At 41.6% G+C, this 12,984-nt stretch overlaps 1 pseudogene; it reads left to right on the top strand.

Annotated features, from left to right (window-relative positions):
* The first annotated feature begins 1,701 nt into the window (after positions 1-1,701).
* LOC119015803 lies at positions 1,702-1,923 on the top strand (annotated as a pseudogene).
* The last annotated feature ends 11,061 nt before the right edge of the window (positions 1,924-12,984 follow it).

The following is a 12,984-nucleotide window of genomic DNA, read 5'->3' as shown; positions in this document are numbered from 1 at the left end:
AGGTGGAATACATTTTCAGGTTCAATAGTTGAACACAGATGAGTGGAATGTGTATTTTTTGCAAATGCAGAAAGCCTGTCTGTGGGTGTAACACTGAAATGATGCTGTGGAGCTGTCCTTTTATGCTGATAGTACCTGCTGATTCTGTATGCTTCAGGGCCTTCGGTAATATGTCAGCAAAGGGATTCATTGCACATCTTCATCTTTAGATTTGAAATGTTTAAATTAACCAGTGTCCATAGCGTCAGTCAAATTTTGAAGTAAAGAAGAGAGTTTGGGATCTCACAAAGATGCACCACATCCATGTAGGTTTGCTGCCTCCCTGCTTCTATGTTTACATTCAGAACTCAAGGTACATTTAAATGTCTGCATTGGCATTAGGACACACTGATGCCTGCTGTGCTATTTTTACACTCATAACCACACAGCTATTGATAATGTATGGTACAGCACTATCGAGCAGCTTCATTCCCCAAGGCTCTGAGACTGCTCAATTCATCATCTACACTCCATTTTCTAAAATAGATGTAGCGCAAAGGCCTCAAATGTAGTTTTATTTTTAAAACCCCTTGTGTTTTATAAAATGACAATACATTTTAAAAACTTTCCCAAACTTTGTTGTCATGTTTCTTTGTTCGGTGTTTTGTTTTTTGCTTTTCGCCTTCAGATTCAGCACATCTGCACTTTAGCTGAATCCAAATGTCCAGACTTCTCGCTCAGTGTCTTTGCAGGAAGTCAGTGAGAGCTGAGGGCTGTAGAAACACACAGTTGATGAAGTCCACAAGGGGGCCTCAAGGGGACTTTCTGCAGAGAGTCCATTCATGGTGCTCTTCACTAGACTTCACTGATCTAAAGCAACATTATGTAGAAATTGGTGATTTACTGTCGGTTGGGCACCCTTCCACAGACGGACTATTGCGCTACCTTAATGTAGATGACTGTACATCCATGACTCCTTCCCGCACCACCTCTCCTCACTTCTTAGTCCCTCCCACGCAGGCTGCAAGCAGAGGAGGTGAGGGCGAGATGCAAGGAGAGGGGAGTTGAGGCACCAAGCATTTAACGGAATGAGACATCTGTGTGTTTCAATAAACTTCAGGTAAGGGTCCACCACTGCATTCTTGCTCATAGCTCCTCTGGAAAAGCCTCCTCTTTCCTTGAGGAGCACTTTAGGAACTAAGACATCCCTTAATATGGTGTGCCGAGATCAATTTCGGGGTCACAGGCATGGGGACGGAGGACATAGGCGAGTAGGAGGCACAAAATGGAGAAATGAGAAGAGCCCGATGTGTTTTGGGTTCCACTAATGTGATTGGATGCAGTACTGTGTAGGTTGTGAACATAGCCCCGGGCCTGACTCCTCCTCAGCAAACTCCCTGATCAGGGCTAGGTTATATAAAACACCTGCTGGCCTTTTGATCACTTTATTTTTCTCTGTTTACCGCTGGTAGTGTTTGGTGTTTGGCATGTATATAGACAAGTTATTATATAACTTGAATAGTTAAAAGCATTTATTAGTTGATTTCCTTCTGTTCCAGTTGTGGCTATTGGCTGACCCTTGTGTGGTAAATGCCACAGTTCCCTTGCCCACCTTCATGGGTGATCCCATGTCATTTGTTTGTTCATAATGTGAAAAGTGAAAAGATATTAGAGAGATATTAGGTCATATTTCATATTTAAAACAACATATTTTAAAACCAGATACCACTGGGGAGATACCATGATCAAGAAGGTGGTTCATCCGGGACGAGGCTCAGCCATTGCACTCTAGTTGTGCTGACCCCTGCAAATTGATTTGAGTTTCCCCCGTGAGCTTCGTGTCTGAGGAAAATGGCTGCCATGTGAATACGGTCTATTGTTGGCAGGCATGTCAACTACATCATTTTTTGCTGTAAGGGTTTTTGCTGTGGTGAACCATCCTCAGTGTAGTCTGCCTCTCCAAAGCTGGCATCAGCCCAGTTTTGTGTAATTTACATCAGACTGATAGTTGTAACTCAAGCGTTTAGATTTTGTATTCATTTTTAGACTGAAGTGCCAATTTTAATTTCCCTTATTGGTTTCAGTAATGCTTTATTTTGCCATTAACAATCTCTCCCTGCCTGCTGCTCCATCCTCGGCCGGTTTGACCTACGACACACTACCTACCCCTCTATTGTCTGTTTTGCATGCGAAGGGCTCCATGGTCAAGTAAGCAATAAAACATGAAATGCAATCCTAACCCTAATCCAGGCACGGTGCCAGGATTTCATTTTTGGATGGGCCAAAGTAATTTCAGATGACCCTTATAAATATAGGTGTTAACACTTACTGCCTTCTTTTGCCAGTGCCCAGTCTCCCTAAAACAAATGATATAATGCTGAAGAAGGCAACTATCGCAGGTGGTCGATGACATTTTCGATTGCAAGACAGCTTTTTATGTATTTGCAACAGTTTAAATTCATAGAAAGCAGCGCACGTACGGCAGCAGTTTTTTTCCGCGCTACTGAATCCTGATAACAACCCATATATTGAATTGGGTGTGTTGGGGCAGGAATACATCTAAAACATGCAAAGCAGTGGGCCCAAAGGACCAGGATTAAAGAACTCTGCCCCACGGAACACAGTAGCATCCAAACCTTATTCAAATTGTCATTTTACAGCTTCCCAAGTGAGTCAGCAACTGAAAATATGACGGATAGTGAAGATCTTGAGGCTCATTATATATATTTCAAGGTAAAACAATATAGGTGATAACTCATTAGCAACTTTCTCGCTAACGGCGATGTTTGATTACATCCTGTGTGTCTCACTGAGAGGTTTAGACAAATGTCTCCAAGGTGTGTGTTGATCATTTACACCTTCCCTAATTGAGTTACATCAAAACAGCATCATATCGAACAGTAACGTCACTTAGAATGTAGTTGAATGCTGTTGTCAAATGAAAACTAATTGGTTATCATACTGATAATCTTCCAGATTAAATTGTTTTCTTATGATTTGCTAAGCAATCAGGAAGCAGTGAAATGGTAACAATTTGCACCCATTTATATGACAGAACACAATATAGCCCAGAACACAGCAGTGTGACATTTGAGTGTGATGTCGGAGGAAAAGGGCCTTCATCTGAATATGGTCTATTGTTGCCGCAGTGCAAGGGGTCTTTAAGTTACAGCAAGCATTTAACTAACATGACTGATAAGCTGTTTCCGCTCAGACGGATCTGTCGCTCGTCTGTTATGCGTCGCTGTGTCGCTGTTGTGTTTGATCTCGCCTACCTGTGAAAACAACATGGTCTTATTTATTAGCAATAGCAAAAGTATCAATAGCAATAATTAACAGGCAATCTCTGCTTGTACTTTCAAAATAAAGGTATAAACATTTCATGGTTAGGTTCAGCAACATATTATGATTTTACTTTAAGTTACTGCTTTCTTAAAGCAGTCACAGTCAAACAATTTTTCTTGCACTGGACTCCAACATTGGTGGCCTGAGTGAAAGCCCAACCTCTTCTTGTATATATATATATATATATATATATATATTAATTCTACTAATGGATTTCTTGAACTCAGTCTTTATTCTGTTTACATGGATGACCAAAATGTAGCTCATTCAACACAGTAGGCATAAGATGATGACTCCCTGTGCTTATAAAGGGTTTTAATTCATGCCCAGAATATTTACAAAGAAAGGAAATGAAAAGGAACAGCAGACTCCCTCAGCTGTTTGACTTTACAAGGTGAGAAGTTAGCAGAACACTCTCTGCATCGCAGCATGCTGTTCCAGCTGCAGCTCCAGCTTTATTAGTATACAGTTCCCAGAGCTAACAATGACCTTGATGCTCCGTTTACAGGGCGAACCTGCTTGGTGCTGTGCTCCAAAATGCCCACAGGGGCAACATAAAGAGGCAGAGAAACATGGAGGGGCCTGAGCCCATGGAAAACAGTGACAGGGGACATAACAATGAGAAGAACAGCAGCTAAAATCAATGAAAATGGATTCTCGTGGACCACATCAACTTAGCACTTGTTTAGAGGTGAGGGATGGGAAGAAAGGAAATGTAGACCCAAGATGTATACTGTACACACACACTGTGTAGTAATTATTTACTTAGAAAGCATATAAGTATGAGCATTGGTGCATGTGTTGTGTTGTGAAAAATTCCATGCACTGACATATGGCAACAATATCAACAACAAAAATTAACATCGCTAGCGCGAGCTAACCTTAGTGCTGTTAGTGGTAGCTAATATTAGGGCAGTACAGTATGCTGTAGAAGCTGTTTTTACGTTTGTTTGTTTTTTTTCCAACAAATTGCCAAGATTGTTGATCGCGGACGAAACACAGACACCATTAGCATTTAGCATTACACTATTGGCTAATAAACCTTGGTAGAAGCTGGAATCAACCATTAGAATTCTTACACAAATAAACAAAACATAATACACATACTTGTACCTTTGGTACAAGTGTACAATTATACAATTGTTGGCAGAATATGGGTGACTTTCACTTCTAATAAAGTAAAATATTCACGCAATATCTTTTACTCTTGTATGACTTTCGGGTGCTTTTGACAACACTGCATGCGTGCAATTGTGATGTTTGCTAATGTTCAAAGTTTGTGACTATCTTTGTCCCTACGCTGACATAATTAGTATCATCAGTCTCCAGAAAGTCTCTTGTGTGTCCAGTCATGTCTGTGCTTCGTCCACCGAAATTAATGTCATTGTGAATGTTTAACAACAAGGTAATAGACCATCCATCTCTTAATTACATCCACTAATCCCTTTCAGAGATGTGGAGGCTGGAGCTTATCCACACTCACACTCCAGACACTATATCACAGGACTGACTGAGGGAGACAGACGGCCATTCACACAAATATCCACACTTTAGTCTCCAAATCACTTTATCTGCATGTGATTGCACTTTGGGAGTACAATATACAATATATATGTATAACCCTAATTACTGAAGCACTCTGCTGCCAGATAATTGGTGACTGATATAATATGCATTACCGTTATTAATATTAATACACCTGGATGATTAACTTATATACCCTCTCCCAGTTATGTGCTGCTTATGGCACAGACACAGCAAATCCTAACCTCAAACCCCAATTTACCAGTGGTACCAGTGTCAACAACACAAATTCATGGAGCGTCTTTTGTATATTCCAAAGCATTTAAATCAGCTGATTAATTTAAAGACAAGTAAATAATAAGTAACAAATTATGCATGGATATGTAGCTGCTGACCATCAGTGTCCATTAATGTTGAGACATTGATGATGTTTATGGATATTACAAGACAACCTTTAACCTTGAAATACCTGCACTGATATTATGTCTACACTGCGGTGCTAAATAATTCAACCCACTGACTTCTGCAGTAAAAATAATTTGCCAGTGCCAACATTGGCATTTTTGAATATTTTGCTTTCAGTTCTTACAGTATCTTGCAATGCTGTACGAAGTAAGCTAAATGGTTATCTAAGTCAATGAACAGTTTGGTTTGATTTAAACAAGATGACGTAAAACAGCAATCTCCCGCGGCCACCAGCGAGCCACTGGGGGGAGCTCTGTTTTAAAAGGGTTAATTTTGTTTGAGTCACTACTGCATCTCAAATGAATCTGCTCCTCAGTTGCTCATCTGTATGCTGCAGTGTGCCAACACACAGCCTCTGTTTGTCATCTCCTTACAAGGATGTGCATGAGAAACAGACGTGCCAGATTCATCTTTGACCAAGAAGAGGGTATTACTAGCCTGATGACAAGACTGAACTGCACTTTGTTGCATCTCATTCATTCACACGGACACAATTTATCATGTCAGTCTTACCAGCACCACAATTTACTTATAGCAACTTCTATAGCTGCATACATCAGCTCCACACTATGGTTGTTGATGGTCGCCCAGGTTGTAGGAATAGCTCTATGGGGAGATCTCAGGATAGTGGCCACATTTGATTTTGCGGGATCACATGACACACAAGGACCCAAAGAATACTTTTTTATGTACACAGTATAGTCTTTAAAGCAAACTGTGAGTGTTGGGAGTTGACAGCATGTCTGAGACAGTCTCAGACAACCTGCATTCTGTCAATGTGCTGAGCCAGAGAAGCACTTTTTGTGATTTCATGTGAGCTGGATAACTCTTAGAGCCAGATAAGAAGATGGATGATAGTTTCATCTTTTCATACCCAGTACACTGATGTGGTCAGGAATTATTCTGGCTGCTTTTAAAGCATGGAAATGTTTGGAGGGGTTTTCTCTATGGGTCACATGAGAACTGCAAATGTAGTTTACATAGGTTTGTCCACAGGCAGCCTCAGCTGGGTTTGTCCATTGTTAAAAGGTGCTACTGATAACATGCAGCCACTGAATGTGGCACTTTACTTCCTCCCTGCCATTACATTCATGTTACAACACAACTGCTGTTTGGATCATCTGCCCCCTTAAGTGGTTGCCAGTTTGTGCACTTGCTAACATTGCTAACAATAGCTAACGCTGCAAGCATTGGCTAGCAAATGTTAGCCAATAGTGCAAATATCGGCAGTGCTGACCTGTGTCACAGAATCCAGACAGAGGCAGCGAATGGTGTGCAGAGAGTCTTGCGGGCTTTGTTTTAAACGGCCTAAAAATAAACAGGATTATGTGATGTGCTGCTGCACAGGACTGAGGCGGTGGAATAATGAATCAGCTCAAAGTTCACTCCAACAATTAAAGAGAAGGTGATGGGGTGGACTTGAAAGGTCAGATATCAGGGCACAGAGGAGTTGATGGCCTAGAGAGACACACACAACACAACTAATGCATGTCCAGGATCTCGCATGGCTTAACCTACTGCATAACACTGTTTACAGTGTTTGTTTATTCCGCTGAATAATATCTCTGTATTCTCCGCAGCTGGAGTGGCAGCAGCCAACTTGCTTAAAACATTCTATAATAAGTTGGACTCAGCTTGGTCTCAGTTTTCAATTTGCTGCTTGTATTTGCTCTCCACTCCTACTAAAATCAGTTTGCAGACTACTTGATTTTTAAAATTTCAAAATGATTTGAGACAAAAGGTATTTTAAGGTAATTACATAATAATTCCCAAACAAAGAGAATATGTCAACTTGCCCAAAATGTGGATACAATGAATCAACATGATTCTAGTCATGTTTGAAAAAAAAAAAATCACGGTTAAAACAAAACCCACCATTTGACAGTCATTCAGCAGCAATGCAGTGGCCCACCAACACTGAATATGGTGACATAACGTGAGTGCTAACGCAGTCTTCCGGCCACCGCTGACACGAACTGCCAACTGCTGTCCGCTTAAAATGCAAAGTAGTTTTTCCCTGACGCAGGCTCTAATGTTAACAAATGAGCTGCCAGCCATCGCAGAGACACTGGGCCTGAAACGCAGCGGGCAAACACATGAATCATAATCAATCAATCCGCCAATCAATCATCAATCCAGCCGGCTCAGCGGCGGAGCGCACAGACGCCTCTGCCATAAGCTGGTTAGAGCCGGCTGCTGCGGCGTCTGGGGGGGAGCTGGGGCTTGTAAATGATGCAGTGGTAAATTAGTCCCACTGGGACGCCGTCGGAGTGGGCTGTGCATTTGCCCAGCAGGAATAATAAGCCTACAGTCGGCGTCGTAATGCAGCCGTCCCTCTGTACTGCCAGGAGGAGCTGTCTGAAGCACAGTCGCCACAATTACTCCACCTGTCATCCTTCGTCAAAGACTTGTGCGTCTAATAGATTGTGCCACATATGGAGAATATTCATATTTAATATATGGGTAGATAATTACAGGGTCTGTGGCTAGAGCACTTACACAAGTTTGATCTGGGTGGTATCCTCATGTATGCCTGTGAATGCTTTATTTCCTGTCTACTTCCAGATAATGATTATCCAAGCCTGTGTCACCAGGCAATACACTAATCACAATTAACATTCCGAGGCATCTGTTGTTTGATCAGTTACTTTTGATTCGCCATGTGCAAAGAAAGCGACACGGAGCAGCCTTTAAAAGAGGGAGCTGTGTGAAAACACCAACAGACTGTGATTGATCTTTTGAAATAATCTCCTTAATTCTCATTTCTCCTCGCTGGGCCAGGTGACACGACTGCGTAGTTTATATGAGACGCCGTTTCACTGGGAGGCACTGTCAAAATGCCAGGCAGCAACAGGTGGCTAATATAATCTCCTCGACATCAAGCAGTATTTGAAAGGATCGAGTTAATGTGTGTATGTGTGGTTTTGGTTTTTAATATTTGCCCGAAACTGGGAGCCCACCCAAGACGTGGGGTCTGACAGCTTTGTAGGGACCAAAAGGCTGAAGTCATTAGATTTTAGGGTGCAGATATAGGTTAAGGTTACAGTCCAGGAAAATAATATCTTTGCAATGTCCTCAAAAATGATGAAAACGAGGAAGTCTGTGTGTTCCAAGCGTGCCTTATTCACTCCGTTTACATGTATAAGCATGTTTTCTATGCAAATGATTGCTTTGTTCGTTGCCCTGACAACAGCGCGGCACTCAAGCCTGCAAAGTGTCGGATGATCTGCGATGTGATTTCTTCTAAGCAGACATCACAAACACATTACGCCGCTGAGTCATTTGATGACAGGATGGTAAGTAGGAATGCAAAAAAACTGAGGAAAAAAGACTTCTGTGGAAACTAAGACCCTATGGTCTAAAGGATAAAACCATAGTTGTACAAGCAGGTGTCAAAGACTGCTGAAGAATAAGGCTAACACCTTTGTATCCACACTAATTCTACTAAAGAGCCAACCAGTCTGTCATTTTCTGCTAGAGACATGGTAGTCTCACAGTCACATAGACACAGATGGTGCTTTTTGGTAAGAGAGAGTGAACGTGACATTTGTTGGTTTGCTAAACTCCACCTAAAAACAAGCAATGAATAATCAGCACTATACAGTTTTTTTTTATACACATTACTGTGTATAAAAACTATGAGATGAGATGAATACAGTTAGAATTATTGAGCATACAGATCTACATTAGGGAAACACTTGTAGTTTTACATAAACAAAAGAGTCAACAATAAGTCCTCTCTTGTGCCTCAAGTCAGTGGTCACATTTTTTTTTATATATTTATCCTAGACCACTATATTTGTCCAAACCCAAGGGCTCTGAATTCCCAACACAGAACCATAAAAAGGCAACTATGATACTGGTGCTGGTGGGAAATATGGCAACCAAATGGACATAAGTCAACCAAAAATATGTTATATATTACATATCTGTGATATTTAACATTGTAAATACCTTGTGAGAGTGTATCTTTAAAGAGACAAATGCATTATTTCCAGGTCATTTTCATTTACTGTTTCCATGCTAGGGTGGCAGTAATGTCACGGACCATTTGTCAGGGGCCTTGAGGAGAATTGATAAAAGTGTAGAAAAGTTTAAACGTCTACATCAGAGAGTCTCAGCACAAACTATATTGTTACTTCTCAGCAATTTGCAATCCAAACACTACTTGACCCGAGACCTGCTGCGAATTACCAAAGTGATTGCTTCAAAGTAACAAGGAAGCTGCTTCTCTAGACACCAGCAGTGCCCCATGATGGATTATGGGTTTGAATTTACAAAGACATCTGTCATAGTGAAATCTAATAGAGTTTCAGACACAGTGGGAATCCATGAGAAGCTGAGTGGAATTGGACTCTTAATTATAAAGTAGGTCTCCAGACACTCTCTGGTGTGAATAAAGAAATGATTTCAAAAGGAGTAAAACTTCAAAAATGGGAGATGCTTCAAAATGATGTTGATAGATGCGGTGAAATGACTTGGCTTATGTACAAACTGTATAGGAGGTTGAACTTTTTACTCACAGCGTGATAATGGCAACCATAGAAACCACCCAGATCAGAGCTTGTTATGTATCTGAGTCCCCTGGACACAAACACCCTTTTACCAGCAGTGAGCAAACATTTTGAGCAGCCGCAGCTTCAGTGTTTGTTGTCTGGTCTGCGGTTCTTGAAAATGGGCACAGAGTTATCATGCAAGATCCAACCTGGCTTCTGGTGTAGGCTGCATAGCCAAAAGCTCCGTGTGCTTTCTCACAGTTACAACTCGTTCAGAGTACAGCTGATGTGTTTAGCCACTCCAGCAGTGTGGCTCGAGGCAGTGTCGATCTTTCTGTCGGCCCATCTCTGTGGTCCAGACTGAAAAATCTCAAAAACACAAACGCATCAGCAGTGCCCCAAGGGTGAGTTCAAATAAGTCTTGCCATCCCTTGACCATTTCATAGTGCCACGTACAGGTCAATGTTTCGACATCTCAAGGCTGACATCCAGTGAAGAACAAGACAATAAAAAAGCAAAAACACAAGAGCAATAAACTAAGATAGGGAAAACCAGGGGGCTGATTCAGAAAGCGGGGTAAGAAAAGCAGGGATTCAAGTCAAAAACCTGACATTAACGAACCTAACGAGTCAGTCAGGCTAAAGTAGTTCCAGAAAGTTCAGTGTGTTTCCACCAAGCTATTACCTGGCTATGCATGTGCTAAGTGTATTACATTACGTAGTACCTCTTTTTAACACTCCATCATGTGGATGTCCACATACAGCTCTGTCAAATCAGTAAATCACTTGTGCTGGCAGCAAGCTCTTTAATATTTTGGGTGATCAGAGAGTGAGTCATCAAGGTCATAGTCTTGGACTGACTCAAATCTCAAGAGTCTTGAGTGTCCAGTTTGACTTAAATCCAAGCTAGAACAGTCTTTTTTCTGCCGTTTACGTATTGAACATTACAATTTTATTTTGCAAAAAGTAAAATCCACAGCAACAAAGTTGAAAGTATCCATTTGATATGTTTTCATGTGTTGTATGTAGACATATTACCCATGGACAGAAATGCCGCCAGGTGTGATTTTGGCTTTTCTTGATAGCAAGAGTGCAAGTGGTTAATCACACAACTCATCATTTTGGTTCAGAGTAAGAAATCTGGCAAACATATGATCTGTCACGTTTTCTTTTGTTTGTTGTTATCTTTGACAACAGTTTGCTTTAAACTGTGGCTTAGAGAGGGAATGTGTGCGCGAGACTGACAGGTTGCTGGGTTTGGTAGGCTTGAGATGCACAACTGAAAACAAACAAAACAACAACATTTTGTTTAATTTCATGAACTCAGCTCATTTTAATTTCATCATATCCGCCAAGGAGGTTATGTTTTCATCCGTGTCTGTCTCTTGCTTGGTTGGTTTTTCAGCAACCAAGTACAGTATTTTGTTTGTCTGAAACAAAAACTACTGAATTGACTTCCATCAACTTGGATGGAGGGTGATCCTGAATTAACACCCCCCAAAAATGCCATTCAGTTTGCTGATAGTATTCCAGCACTCAGGCCAAACCTTATTGTGATAGCCCCCTTGTGGTAAGGCTTAAGGAACACATACATGTCCAACACTGTCTAACACTTCGGTACTTAAGGCTGTTTAGAACATTAAGACTAACGAATTGAGAACTGCCAGCTTGGTCGCATTTAGGTCTCCACAAACAGTAGTAACAGTTTTTGGATAAACTTTTCTCCTTATCATGACATCCAGTACTACTAGATCAGACTTAAGTGGAACACCTTGAAGAGAAAGAAATGTTAGAGAAATCAGCAAAGAGGGGGTTCTCTCCCACCGACAGCTCTGACAACGTCGGATAAATGGGCCAGTTAACCACCCATCTGCAGTGACTGACAGCTTTAAGTGAACAGAACCAAGTCAGCATATCTGATAATTGGCAATTGTTGAAGGGGAGAAGAGTGTGTGTGTGAGTGTGTGTGTGTGATGGAAGGATGGGCTGGTGGTGGTGGTGAAGATCCCGACCTCCTCCTCCTCCTCCTCTTTATGTCTTGTCACTTCCTGGCGAGGAGCCCTTCCTCATTTCATCTTTTTCATCATCTCCTTTGACCTTTCTCTTGGATGGCCTCACTCAGCATCACATCGCCTCGTTCCCAAAGAACATTGCCAACTCTGGCTCAAATTTACCCCCCCAACCCTCCCACTGCACCCACATAAGTGTCAGATGTGGTTAACTGTCAGACTGAGGAAGCCCTCTCCATGTCACCCACTCATTAATTTAAATGACTCCTGGTGGCTCGCAATCCTGTCCTTGACTTCACCGACGTGACATCTGTGTCGCCATTACTATGGCAGCGACAGTTGATGGGCCGTTCAGTGTGGCTAGTTGTGCAGGTCGCTGATTGGGACTGATCAGAGGAAAAGAATTCTGCCGTGAGAAACGGTCGCATGGATGTGTGCTTGTTTGTCATCCAGAGCAGTTACAGAGTTTGATGTTCAGTGATTCGTAAAAACGGTGAGGGTTTGCCATTACTTGTCGTTCCACATTTAAGCTCTCTAATTGGACTGGCTCTGGCAGAATACCTGGCTGCCAGGACAGCCTTATCTCACTCGTTGCACTAATTTCAGCCAGGACCAAAATACACCTGAGCTATTTTTATCACGAAATCATAAAACATGTTGGTTTCATTAAGTCGAGCATTATAACTGATATGACAACTTCCCAAGTAGACAAAGTGAGTGTGTAGTTCCCTGATCAGCAGATCTAATACATCTTGCAATCTCATGTCAAAGCCTACAGTGATGTGATTAATGGGCACCAATTTTTCAAGTCGAGTTCTTTGATTAATGATCAAAAAGTAAAGAGCAGGCTGTTTTAATTGATATCCTAAAAATGTAAACAGATTCTGCGGACCATCAACATCAAGTGCTTTAGACTATTTAAACAAACCAGTCTCTAACCCTAACCCAAAACCAAGGACACCATGCCTGCCTGTGTGTGGCACAGTCTAGTTTTATAAAATCTGTCAATAAACAAGCTTTTTGCTTCAATTTTCGACAACTGTTGACAGGAGCCAATGGGACAAAGACTTGTCTTACTGTGTTAACTTACTGTCCCATTGGCAGCAGAGCTAGATAGATTGCTATCTTAGTTGTTGGCTCCCAGGACAAATATAGGCCATGAAATAA

Source organism: Acanthopagrus latus, chromosome 24, assembly GCF_904848185.1.
Source record: "Acanthopagrus latus isolate v.2019 chromosome 24, fAcaLat1.1, whole genome shotgun sequence".
NCBI classification, from domain to species: domain Eukaryota; kingdom Metazoa; phylum Chordata; class Actinopteri; order Spariformes; family Sparidae; genus Acanthopagrus; species Acanthopagrus latus.
This window is presented reverse-complemented; position numbering and strand designations above follow the sequence as displayed.